Source organism: Chiloscyllium plagiosum, chromosome 15, assembly GCF_004010195.1.
Source record: "Chiloscyllium plagiosum isolate BGI_BamShark_2017 chromosome 15, ASM401019v2, whole genome shotgun sequence".
In the NCBI taxonomy this organism is placed as follows: domain Eukaryota; kingdom Metazoa; phylum Chordata; class Chondrichthyes; order Orectolobiformes; family Hemiscylliidae; genus Chiloscyllium; species Chiloscyllium plagiosum.
In genome coordinates this window covers 7,843,994-7,857,252 of record NC_057724.1, presented here as the reverse complement: position 1 = coordinate 7,857,252, position 13,259 = coordinate 7,843,994, and the positions used below count along the sequence as shown (strand labels likewise).

Below are 13,259 nucleotides of genomic sequence, written 5' to 3'. Positions count from 1 at the left end.
TCTGTGTGTGCGCGCATGTGCATGGTCATAACAAGTATGGAGGGGGTGTAATCATATTTTCAACATGCTAAACTCAACACTGAGTTCTCTAGGTAACAGGTGTTGTTCCTCCAGCTTATGTTGAGACTTACTGGGAGCACTGCAGTAAGCCTCAGAGTGAAATGTTGGCCTGGCAGCATGGTGGGGTGTTGAAGTGGCAGGTAACTGGAAACTCGGGGTCATCTTTATCGACACATAAGGGTGACTTGGAGACAAGATACTAGCCTCTGTGCAGTTATTTCAGGAACGTACAGGGCTGAAGTGAGGATGAAAATTAGGACAAAGAGAGTTTATGAAATATGAAGGAAAATCCTAAAATGTTTTAGAGTATGAAGATGATAAAGGAAAGGATTGAGCCTATCAGAGAAAGACAGAGTAACTCATGACTGGATACAGAAGATGTGTACATGTTCCTTCATGAGTATTTCACACAGCGATCACCTTTCATCATTTCATTTCATCTCCCCAGTGTAGCACTGATGGTGTTCCGTTGTGGATGGCAACTCCAAGAGAAGCAAACTAAAGGGGCTAAATTGGCCTATTCCTGTTCATATGCTCCTCTGCAATAGCCAGTTTGAATAGATTTGAATAAGTCAGATAAAAGTAATCAAACTGGTGCTGTTGACAGCACTATTTTCAAATTTACAAAAAATCTTATATCTATTCAAATTCTTTGTGTTTTGTTCAACAGGTTTGTTTCGGGTGTAATAACAGTGCTGAGTTTCAGAACAAACGTATGATAGAATCCACTGATGGCAACAAAACTTACAACTTCACGCATCATCTTAAACATCGAAATATCAAAAAAATAAACTATACTGATGTTTCCTTAGGGGTGATTTTGTCTTCTTTCACATTAAGTTCCTAAAAGATACCTTTGCCTCGGCAAATTCATTGTAAGCTAAATTTAGAATTGTAGTTGATCAAAATGATAAAATAAACTGGTGTAAAATTTAAGGCTAAAAAATGGCAAGTCGTTGCTGTAAACAGAACAATTACCAAGCCCTTTGGTTATTTTGTTAGATAATCACTGAAACATTACCAGTGTATTTTTCATTCCAAACAGCATAACTTTGCACTGATGAAGTTCATTCTGTACTCAAAAGCTGAGATTTCTTTAGCTCTGCCAATGAAATGAATATGCCAATATCTTCTTCCATTTAAATAATACTCTTCCTTTTTGTTTTTCATACTGAGGTGTATAACTTCACATTGTACTGCAACCACTAAGCATTGGTATCTCACTCAACTGGTCTAAATCATACTGATGCCTCCTTGCATTCGCCTCATAATTCACAATTCCATCCAGTTTTGTGTTGTCAGAAAATTTGAAAATGTTGCTTTTGGATCCTCATCCTAATCATTTATCTATCTTGTGAATAACTAGAGCTAAGCTTTAATCCTTTATAAGTCAATGAAATGTCAGCTGCATTATGCATTCTCTCTCCTGTAATATGGATTCAATACAGTACCTCCTCCATTTTTGTAAGCCAGGTAAAGAAATCTCCAGACATTGCCCAGACGCACAGCACAGCTGATCACAGAGAGCAAGTAGTCAGTCTTCGAAGACCAGTTACCTCTCTTCATATTTTCATAATTTTTACCCACAGGTATATTGGCAGCATTCTGAGGGCAAAGAAAAGAATTGACCAAATCAGAAAGTAGATTTTCTTTGTCCAAACTTCAGCAATAAGTCCAGTTCTCCCCCCACTGTAAAAACGTTTATTTACTCCCATTTTACAGCAATTGGTTAGTAGTTTGGAAACATTCTGAACTTCGAAGAGTGACTCTGCAGTTCATGGCAGCTAAAACTGTGCACAGTACTCCAAATGTTGTAATTGTTCTGCACTTTTAAACCACAGTTCTAAGTTTGTAGAAATTACTAACAATGTTAACAATAAATCTACTTGAAGGTCTGAAGATTCCATGAACACCAAGACCCAAGTATTACTGACACTGGAGTTGCAAGCCCAGATTAAACCTACGGGCTTTTGGCAGGCCCGACCTTCCTGACCATGAAGAAACCGAGAACCAAGGCTGAAACTCTGATCCTGCAGTGACGGAAGCTGAAGGAGGGCCAACCTGATGCAAACTGGAACAAAACTGGCCCCTGCAGCGGCGCGACACCATACAGGCCCGGCCAGTCCAGGCCCAATGTTGAAGAGATCCGAACTCTGACCCCACAGTGACCCAGCGCTGAGGCGGACCAAACAGCCCAGGCCTGAACTCTGACCCCAGAGTGACCTGACAAGTTTTGGCCGAACTCCAACGCTGCAGTAACTTGACTATGAGGAGGCCTGACCAACACAGACCTGAACTCTGACCCTGAGGAGGCCTGAGCTTAAAAATGTGTTGCTGGAAAAGCACAGCAGGTCAGGCAGCATCAAAGGAACAGGAGAATCGACATTTCGGGCCTGAAATGTTGATTCTCCTTTTCCTTTGATGCTGCCTGACCTGCTGCGCTTTTCCAGCAACACATTTTTAAGCTCTGATCTCCAGCATCTGCAGTCCTCACTTTCTCCCTGAGGAGGCCTGACTCACTTAGTTTCTGGAGCAGCAGATTTGCACCACCGATGCCTGGGACTGACCAGAAGCAGGAAACATACCAGGAGCCGTGGAAGATGTGCTGGCCTGCAGGGGAGAGTGAAACCACGCAGTTTCAAGTCCACCCTCTCCAGTATACACCTGGCAAATGTCTAAGCAATTGAAAAGAAAATGGATGAAATTAAAGCTGGACTTACCATCCAGAAGGAACTGAGAGACTGCTGTGTGCTCTGATTTACAGAGACATGACTCACTCCTACCACATCTTGCAACTTGAAGGCTTCTCTATACATCACATATACCACAAGTAAGGCAATGGGCGGTGGAATCTGCCCCCGAATCAACACCTCCTGATGTTCAGATGTGGTGACCCTGACAAGTCACTGCTCCTGGACCTGGAATATCTAACAGTGGAATGCCATTCCTACTACCTGCTGTGCGGGTTCACCTCCGCCAGCCTGACAGCAATCAACATACTACCCCATGCAGAAGTGAAGGGTGTTCTGGATGAAATTTACACCGCTGCAAATGCACTCAAGACCTAAGGTCTTATTCATTGTAGTTGGTGACTTCAACCAGGCCAATCTCAAGAGGATGCTACCAAAATATCATCAACAGGTCTCCTGTACCACCAGGGGGCTGAACATCCTTGACCATTGTTACCCAACCAGCAAAATTGCCATCCACTCCACATCTTGTCCGCACTTTGGAAAATCAGATTAAAATGCTGTGTTCTTGCTCCCAGCTCACAAGCACAAGTTGAAACATGAGGACCCAGTACGGGAATGGCAAAGTGCTGATCTGAGGCAACGGAAGAGTTTTTGTGGGACTGCTTGGACTAGTCTATGTTCAAGAATTCAGTGGTCAACCTAGACAAGTGTGCCGCCACCATCACAGACTTCATTAACAAGTGTGTTGGGGATTGCATGCCAAAGAAGGCAATCTATATGTTCCTCACCCAGAAACCATAGATGCACTGGGCAGTCCATTGCCTGCTGAAGATCAGGCATGCAGTGTTTTACAGTCAGATGACCCAGACTTTTACTAGAAAACCAGATACAACCTCTGCACGGATGTTAAGAGCTAATACCTGATTAAGTTAGAGACCCAAACTAATCACATGGACACCCGCTGTCTGTTGCAAGGCCTATATGATATAATGGGAAACAAAATGGAGCTGGACAGAATAGCAGACAGAAATATATCCTTCTCTGCTATACCCAGTGCTTTTTATGCTCTGAATGAAGTCGTGTCACCTGCCCCGACAGCCCTGGATACACTGCCTATCTCAGATCCCACTGCAGACATCAGATTGGCATTCTTGAGAGAGAACACACAGAAAGCGACTGGTTCAGATGGAGTCCCTGGCCACCACTCAGATCCTGTGTGGACCAGCTGGCGGGAGTACTTGCTGACATCTTTAATATTGTAGCAAGGAGAGGTTAAGTTCCCAGCTGTTTCAAGAAGACCACCATCTTCCTGGTACCAAAGAAAACACATTCAACATGCCACATTGACTACCGCCAGTGGTTGTGACTTCTATAATAATGAAGTACTTCGAGAGGTTAGTCATGGCTCACATCAAATCTAGTGTCCCTGCTTGCCTTGATCCTTTGTAGTTTGCCCACCAGCACAACAGGTCCACGGCAGACACTATTTGTTGAGCCCTACATTCATCCCTGGAACATCTGAATAATAAGGATACCTATGCCAGGCTTCTACTTATTGACTACAGTTCCACCAAACTAATCTCCAAACTCCAAGACCTAGATCTCTGCTCCGCCTCTGGCTCAACTTCCTGACCCACAGATCACCATCCGTGAAGATAGGCAACAGCATCTTCTCCACAATAACCCTCAAAACTGGAGCCTCACAAGGATGCGTACTCAGCTGCATACTGTATTCCCTGTAGCTTCCATAACTGTGTGCCCAAATTTCATGTGAACTCCGTCTACATGTCCACTGATAACTCCACTGTTGTAGGGCAGATTTCAAACAATGATGAGACAGAATATAGGACAGAAATAGAATGCTTGGTGACTTAATGCAAAGATAACAATCTCTCCCTCAAATGTCACCAAAACTAAAGAGCTAATCATGTACTTCAGAAAGCAAGGAGGAGGATACATCAATGGAGCTTAGGTGGAGATAGTCGAGAGCGTCAAGTTCCTTGGCATGATAATCACCATTAATCTGACCTGGACCACCCACATTGATGCGGTGGTCAAGAAGGCATAACAACACCTCGTCTTCAGGGGGCTTAGGAAATTCAGCATGTCCATAAGGACCCTCACCAACTTTTACAGATGCATCACAGAAAGCATTCTGTCTGGATGCATTAAGACTTGATATGACACCTGCTTTGTCCAGGGCCAGAAGAAACTAAAGAAAGTGTGAAAACAGTCCAGACCATCACATAAGCCAGCCTTCTATCCATTGACTCCATCTGCATTTCTTGTTGCTGCAGAAAGGCACCAATATCTCAAACAGCCCTCCGACCTTGCTTATAATCTCTTTCAACCTCTTCCGTCAGGTAGCAGATACAAAGGCTTAAACACACATACCAACAGGTTCAAGAATAGCCTCTTCCCCACTGTTATTAGACTTCTGAATGAACCTCTCAAATTTCAAATCTAATGTTGATCTTCCTTGTGGCTGTAATTTTGTATTCCTCACTCAGTTCAATCACTCAATAACTTGCATGTTATGATCTGCTATGCTGCATGCAAAACAATACTTTTCAGTGTACTTAGGTACATGTAACAGTAATAAATCAACACAAGCAACCTCAAATCAGGGAATTGATATTCTATGAGGTCTACCTGGCTGACTTCATTCCAATTGTTACGGTCTTGACAGATGGGAAACTATTATGATCTGCATCTATGATCAAATTTATTCTCCAATCTGCCCAAGGCTGTGAATATGGCATCATTAAGGATAAAGCCCACTACCAAACTTCCCCAAGTGGGAACATAAGGGCTGATAAATGGGCTTAGCATTGTGCCCACAAAGGGGAAATGTGGCAACCCAACAAATAGATGCAATGAATGTGAACCAAATCAAGATCAAAGATCTGATACAAACCCAGAGTAACGATGTTGAGTTAAAGTAAGTACAGGAGGGACCAATACCTATCTCGTACAGTGAGTGGGATGACAAATTAATTATTAGACGACTTGTTCTCAAAGATGGATAGTATGTGGTACTGGTCCAGGATGAAATTCAAGTGATTTCTCAAGTGATTATGTCCTAGTTCAACAAGGAACAGAGGCACAACTGACAGAATTAAGGCCTTCTGTTGGTGTCCAGAAATAGGAAGATACACAAAATATTACGTCAAGAATTGTATTGCGCACAGAATAATCAAGACAAATATGCCAATAAAGGAGGGTTAAAGCACACTAGGTCAGTGTGGACTGACCTACAAATAAACTACATTAGTCCTTACTACCGTGTAAAAAGGGATCCAAGGATACCCTGGTCTTTGTGGACATTTTTAGCAGATGGGTAGAGGCATTCCCCACTCAAACACCGCTGAAGCTGCAGCGGATATCTTTATTCTGTGGCCTCTTTCCCACAGTATAGATTCAGATGACAGCAGCACTAATCCCGACCTACTAACCCTACCTCCCTCCCCTCCAAAATGTGGAGGCTGATGAATGTGAGGATGGTGGGTGCATCCCAACAACTCCATGATGTTTGGGTGTAACTACCAGAGTGTTGGTGCAAGACAAATGGGATTTCGGATAACTGCTACCTGTGTACAAACAGCATGGGCAAGTGGTGGGTTTTTCACAAATGGATGGTCAGAGATAGGATGTTTGGCTACCAGTGCAGAGAAAGCTTTAGAAACTGGGCACTGGTGCCTCGGGAAGGTCACAGAAAGAAATTATGTCATGTGTAAAATAAAAAATGGGCATGACCAGCCAGGAGTTGATCCCTAAACTATGAACTAAGGCTACAAAATGGGATGGTTTTCATAGACAGAGGCAAAACCTTATCTGACAGCGGTAGTGTTGGATACGCCCAAACCCAGCTGCCAACATGGTGCCCATCCTGGTTTCAGAAATTATACTTGTATTTAATCAATTATCGATTAGGATGGAAAACAGGGAATGACAGAGGAGAACAGACCCAGACCAGCAGGATGTAGTAATAGATATTTGCTGAGTGATTTGGCAACAGCTTACATTCATCCCAAATCATTTGCTTGAACCTTATCCCTTCCCTCACCTTGTGACCATGATTCGGACCCTTATCTTTCTCTGTCTCACTCAGCTTCACAAGCAAAATGCCAAAAAAGATTTAATTTGCTATTTTTTCTACTTGGTACACTTTTCTTTAAAAAAAAAAGAAAATATGATTATTGCTTTTGACATTGAGATTTTATTTGTGCAGCAATTTATTTACATTTCATCATAACTTACTTTCAAAAAAAAAAAGAACTTGTTTTATATTGTGCAGAACAAGATCTCAGGTATCTGCAGCTGGGTTTTGTACTGAAAGAGAACAAGAGGCTTTTAGCAACTCTGACTGCTTTACAGTGGGCTGGCAAAAGTGATTATTCTTTCTTCTGTAGAAAGGCAGACACTGGGAAAGCTGAGCAAGGCTGGCACTATTTGGGCACAAAGGAACAGAGGTCAGTGACTGTTTATCAGAACTTGTGCAGATCATGGACCTGAAACATTAGTTCTGTTTCTGTCCACACACAGGCTGCAAGACTAACTGGGTACTTTTTATTTCCAGGATTCTCTGCTGATGTTTCAGATTTCCACCATCTGCAGTACTTTGCTGACTTATGATTTGCACTGGTTTGGATATTTATATGCGAGGTTGATTTCAAATCAAAGAAAAATTTATCACCCAATTCAACACATCATTAGGTTGCGAACAAATTCAGTTGTTTAGATGTTGCTATCTAGATATTATAAAGGACTAGACTCAAAGAAGTAAAGATAATATGCACAATATGAATTACCAATTACATATAATTGTCTGACAACGTCATGATTGTAATATGTATGATACTGAAACTTGAGGTTTCAGCAAGTTTTATAGATTGAGGCAAAGTGTATAAATGCCCTGAAATTTGGCGAAATCTGCTTAAAATATTGACAGATACACTTTCCTGGTTGACATTGTTGACTTTGGCATAGTATCTATTACAAAGATAGATACCTTGAAGTTTGATAAAAAATTTTCACAGAACATTTTGCATTCTAAGAAATCACTGAAAATCATCAATTTGCCTTGGCTATGGAAATTCTCCACTGGCCTTGGTTTTTGAAGGTCTGTTGGGAAACCAGTCCCTTGGACAATGTGCCTAAGAAATGTTACTCTTGACCGTGCAAGCTCATAGTTCCGATTCCAGTTTAGACCTGCATTCTGAACCACTGTTATGACTGCTCTTACTCTTCAGTCATTTTTTTTTTGAAACTTGGCTCAGAATGCCATCCATGTGACATTATGCCTTCCAAAATATTCAGTGGGGATTTGAAAAGTGTGTAGTGGGAATGTTAATTAAGGTAACCTTTTAAAGCAACAATGACTAAAAGGTGTAACAAACATATTCAGCTTTCTGGAGACTCCAACCAGAGATAATATTCAGAATCTACTGTTCACATCAAATTTGATGAAAATGGCACATGAAATGAGCGTTTGGTTGATTTTCATCTACTGAATCCATTGAGTGAGTCACATTTAATCTTTTATTCATCTGACTTCGATCCACACAGATTTTCATTCAACAATTCTGATAGTTTACTATCTCCTGAACATCATCTCACCTACATTAACTGGCAACGTTACTCCTTGTCTGAGCACTGGGTGCAGCACTTCCCTTCATGCTTACAAGCAGATTGTAATGTGTCACAGTCCTCATTATAATCATCACTTGCATCATCGTTTTCCTTTCAGCTAATACACCAGAGTGTATAACCCCACATTTAGCCATGTTGACTTATGGGGTGAAAGGTTCCGGGGAAAGAACAGGAAAGTGGATGTGAGGAAGGTCAGTTCAACCATAAAAAACAGAAGTTGCTGGAAAAGTTCATCAGGTCTGGGAGTATCTGTGATGAAAAATCGAGTCACCGGACTCAAAACGTTAACTCTGATTTTTCTTCGCAAGGCTAGATTTGGTTTACTCATCCAGACACTTTTAGAATTTGAAAATGACGTGACTCTGCTTAACCTAACTTGACAAAGGAATGCACCACAATTTTGAACAACATGCCAGGGTCTCTTGTTTACCTTATTTAACTTCCATGATAATGTGAACATGCAAACATTAAAGCCAAATGAGGCAAATTAACATTCTCCCACATCAGTAATTCTTTAAACAACCAACCAAGATAGTACTGAAAAATAAAATCATGGCCACAGCTGTGTTCTGCACTGGTTTTGTTTTAATTTATTTTCAAAGTTCAACTTTTTTTTTGTGACTGACCTTAATCTTTTGTAGGAAACTATGTTTTTATTTAAGTTTGCAAGTGCATAATCCCATAGACATTCATCACTTGACAATGTATTGATTAAAATATTTTTTAAAAATTCACTATTATATGTATTGTGACAATTTGTTAAGGTTACTATTTGATCTTTACTATTTATACGGATTAGACTTTATAAACAATTTTTTTTTTTTACAATGAATTTAAGAAAGAAACCCTTTCCAAGTAATCAAACACAAAAGTTAAGCTGACAAGTGACCTGTAAAAATAAATGGTCAGTGATAAATGTCTGATTTATTTGGAACTTCACCACTTGACCAAGAATTGAGGCAATGAACTTAAGAATATCAATTATCGGGTCATGACAGCATGAGTGTTCACCCTCCGAAACAAATTTGCAGCAAAAACTTCATAAACTATCCTCCTACCTTAGCAAAAAAAATTGCAGAAGAGACAATACCTTGTCATAGTAAAGAGAACAAGCTCATGGATAATCAACAACTTGAGGACCCAGCCAGGAAGTGACATCAGTCATAGTCCAATACTTTCAAGAGCCAATTAATGATCATGTGTCCATTAAACCAATGAATAACAAGCTTTGTCTCATCTCAGCCACTCAGAAAGAGTCGAGTGAATGAGTGTTCACCCTGCAACCTAAGCTGAACCAGAAAGCAAGAACTGCTGTATGACTGTAAAATCAATGTCTTGATTTGATAAGTATTATTTATGATTTATATAAAATTTCCTGAGTTACTGCACCAAACCTGTTGTTCTACTGGTTAAAATTTTAATGACTAAATGAATGATTATTGGGATTAGTTTAAGTTGTGGCCCAAAACTTATAGGCTTTCCTTTTCAGAAGCTTACTGTAACAGAATTTTGCATTCTCATTTTTCATATTTTTACATTTGTTATAATCCATCTCTGCACTATACATGACAGATTCAGCATGTTTTAATTAAAGCAGATTGCACCTTTAATACTGGCCATGAATATCAGTGCTAAGTTATAAAATTTGCAGTGAAAGATGACAAAGTAAATAGGCTGAGTTTTCACCACTTCATTATGACGTAGCAATGCCGAGACAGCCGGGAAAATGTGATAAGAATAGAAAAATGAAATTCCTGATGTCGAGAAAAGAAGATTGAATGGACCTCTCAAATTTTACATTTAATGTTGATCTCACTTTATGTGCACCTTCTCTGCAACTGTTAACATTGTATTCTTCGCTCACTTCTATTACCCTAATGAATTTTGCATGGTATGATCTTCCAGTAATGCACACAAAACATAACTTTTCATTGTACCTAGACACCTGTGACAATAATAAATCAAGTGAAATAAACAGATGCAGCCACAACTTTCGACCTGAGACTGAGAGTAGATACAATACAGACTATTTATCCATCAGGGTCATTTTGCAGCAATTGGTCTACTCAAGAAGATTTATTGGGATCACATGGAAATAATGTCCAACTCCAGACTATACTCCTGCATTAACTCTAACCCACTGGACAATCTGAGCCCTGGTCTCAGTGTAATTGGAGCAGAGGGTCACAGTGTAACTGGAGCAGTGGGTCTTGATATTTCAATTACCAATGAAAGAGATTTGACCTAATACAACCCTTTTCCTCCCCACCTCACCTAGGGAAGGTTCTGAGTCCGACGTGTCCTGAGTGCAGCAACCAGAGGAAATCAGGAAGGAATCCACTCAGTGCAGAACCAATGTTACAGACTAACATATATCTCTTTCTCATGACACTTGCTGCTGTACTTCAGAAGTTAAAGAGCAAAGAAAAACCACTTTGGCAGTGATTGAGGTGAAGGTGAAAGGCCAGGTGAGAGTTTAGGTAGTTTCGAGGGACCCTGATTTCAGCAGAGTTTGACTGATGAGGAGGTGTGCTGTTGGTGTTAGACTGACATTTTCAAGTCAGATCCTGCAGTCAGGCTGGATGAGGTAGTTCCAACAGAGACTGGTCAGGCCAGGCCTGGTATTACTGCTCCCAGTAAGACAAGGCTATCGTAGACATTTCAGAGACTGGGTTAACACTGAGCGACTTGGTTATAAACAGCAGCACATTTCCATCATCACGTTGTGCTTCATGTGGCCTCAATTAGGATGGAACAGGGACCTTTAAGTCTTGAGGTCACATTCTATGATATGATATAATAAGCATGTTTCTCAAAATTGTACTTCATTTTAGCTGCAGTGAGGCATAACACAATATCTCTCCTTCTCAAAGAGCAAAGAAGAAATCCCGAACAAAATATTTGGTTGAACAAGGTAAGTACCATCAATTCATTAATTAGACCCAAAATAAAGAAAATCATAACAATTCAAACTTCCCTGTCACAATGTGGATTTGTGACTACTTGTCCTGATCTGATCTGATCTGGTGACAATCTGGAGAGGAATGTATTGTGTACAACTACATTTGTTAACAACTTTGGTTGTCTTGTTGCTTTTTAAAATGTAAGCTATTTTTCTTATCAATCCATTCACAGATGTTATCGCACATCTCTAGAGCAAGTGTGACTTGAACCCAAGGCTTCCAGTGTAGGGTTAGAGACACTACAACTGTGCCAAAAGAGAAGTTGTCTTATTGCTAGATGCTGTTACTCAGTATCAATGGTGATCGCCTTTTCAGTAATAATTGCTCAGGCTTCAAACAGTGAGAAATTTGGAAAAGTAATTATCATAAGATTATAAAGTTTGTGCATTGTGAATAGGTCTCTGCTATTTTTGTTCAAAAATGGAATTTCAAGTGGTTGTAGGGGTTCCCTCTCCAGCTGGAACTGATATGTTTGTATGCATCACAGATACATACAAGTTGTTGAAATTTCCTGGTCAGTACACAACTTCGTATGCTGCCCATCTTGTTTACTCAAGCTCCACATGTTTCCGGTATAATATTCTCATGATAACCTGGTGCAATATGCTATTTTAGTGTTTTAGAAGGTATCAGTTTATTTAGGATGACACTGTACTTCAACTGAGAGGAAATTTTTTTTTAGCTTTTAGACTCACAGCTCCAGGGACCCGGGTTCGATTCCAGCCTCAGGCGATTGTCTGTGTGGAGTTTACATGTCCTGTCGTGTCTGTGTGGCTTTCCTCTGGGTGCTCCGGTTTCCTCCCACAGTCCAAAGGTGTGCAGGTTAGTTGGACTGGCCATGCTAAATTGACCATAGTGTCCAGGGATGTGCAGGCTAGGTGGGATAGCCATTGGAAATGCAGGGTTACAGGGATAGGGGGAGGGATGCTTTTCGGAGGGTCTGTGTGGACTTGGTGGGCCGAAGGGCGTGTTTCCACACTGTATGGATTCTATGGTTTTATTGCAGTAAGATGCATTTTACTTTTTAGATCAGAAAGTAAGTATTTGGTTGTTTCTTTTTCTTAAAAGAGAGAACTTTGAAGAACTGATATTTTCCACCTATTTGTTGTTTCATTTGCAGAAATTTGCTAAACTTGCACAAACTGGTGCTGTCAGTTTATCAAATGCTTTGACGTCCATGACTGCCTGATCTTTAATGACATTTCCAAGTGTCTACCACTGAGAACGAGGATAATTTCTTAAGTGAGTGCTCATTACCATTGTGCTGCCATCATGATTGATCACTTAATTGGGCCCTTGCAGTTTGTATTTGATGATGTCATGCTTATATTAGCTCTGGTAATATAAGAACCGGACATGGGTAAAGTAATACTGGAGAATTTATTACAGTTCCTGGTATACAGTCACAGAGGCTTCAGTGTCTCGGCTAAGTTACTCGGTTACGAGCAGTAAGAACTTGCATCAGCATATCATGCTTCAAGTGAGACCTTTATACTCTTGCTCATGATGTTATCATTGTGAGGCATGCTTCTGAAAGATATACTGCATATTAGTTATGAGACATTGCAGAACAAAGGCAAGGTCAGGATAGTAGTATGCAAATTCCCATCCTAATGTTAGCTCTCTCAATCTCACACAGTGTCTGTCAGTGAGGGAAGCCCACTCATGCCTGATAGCAAAAGACATGGACAGGCAAGGGATTCCCAATCAATTTCTGAACCAGAACTAAATCCTGATCAAAGATGATGCATTAATGAATCACACCCTTACTGACCCCAAAGTAATTGCTGGCAGTTTTCTCGATTGCAGGAATCCAGTGTAAATGCTCTGAGATGAGCGAGGTTAAGTTTCACGTGGTGAATCTGGAACAGGTCAGAATTTTCCAACTGTT

The 13,259-nt window shown here is 40.6% G+C and overlaps 1 long non-coding RNA gene across 1 annotated transcript in view; it reads right to left on the bottom strand.

Moving 5' to 3' along the window:
• The window catches only part of LOC122557471, a 37,888-nt gene extending 28,327 nt beyond the window's left edge, over window positions 1-9,561 (bottom strand). Inside the window, exons 1-2 of the long non-coding RNA XR_006313840.1 lie at window positions 9,496-9,561; window positions 1,512-1,665 (exon numbers count right to left, since the gene is read on the bottom strand). This is a non-coding gene — a long non-coding RNA (uncharacterized LOC122557471). The remainder of the gene's footprint in view (window positions 1-1,511; window positions 1,666-9,495) is intronic.
• Between the last annotated feature and the right edge of the window lie 3,698 nt (window positions 9,562-13,259).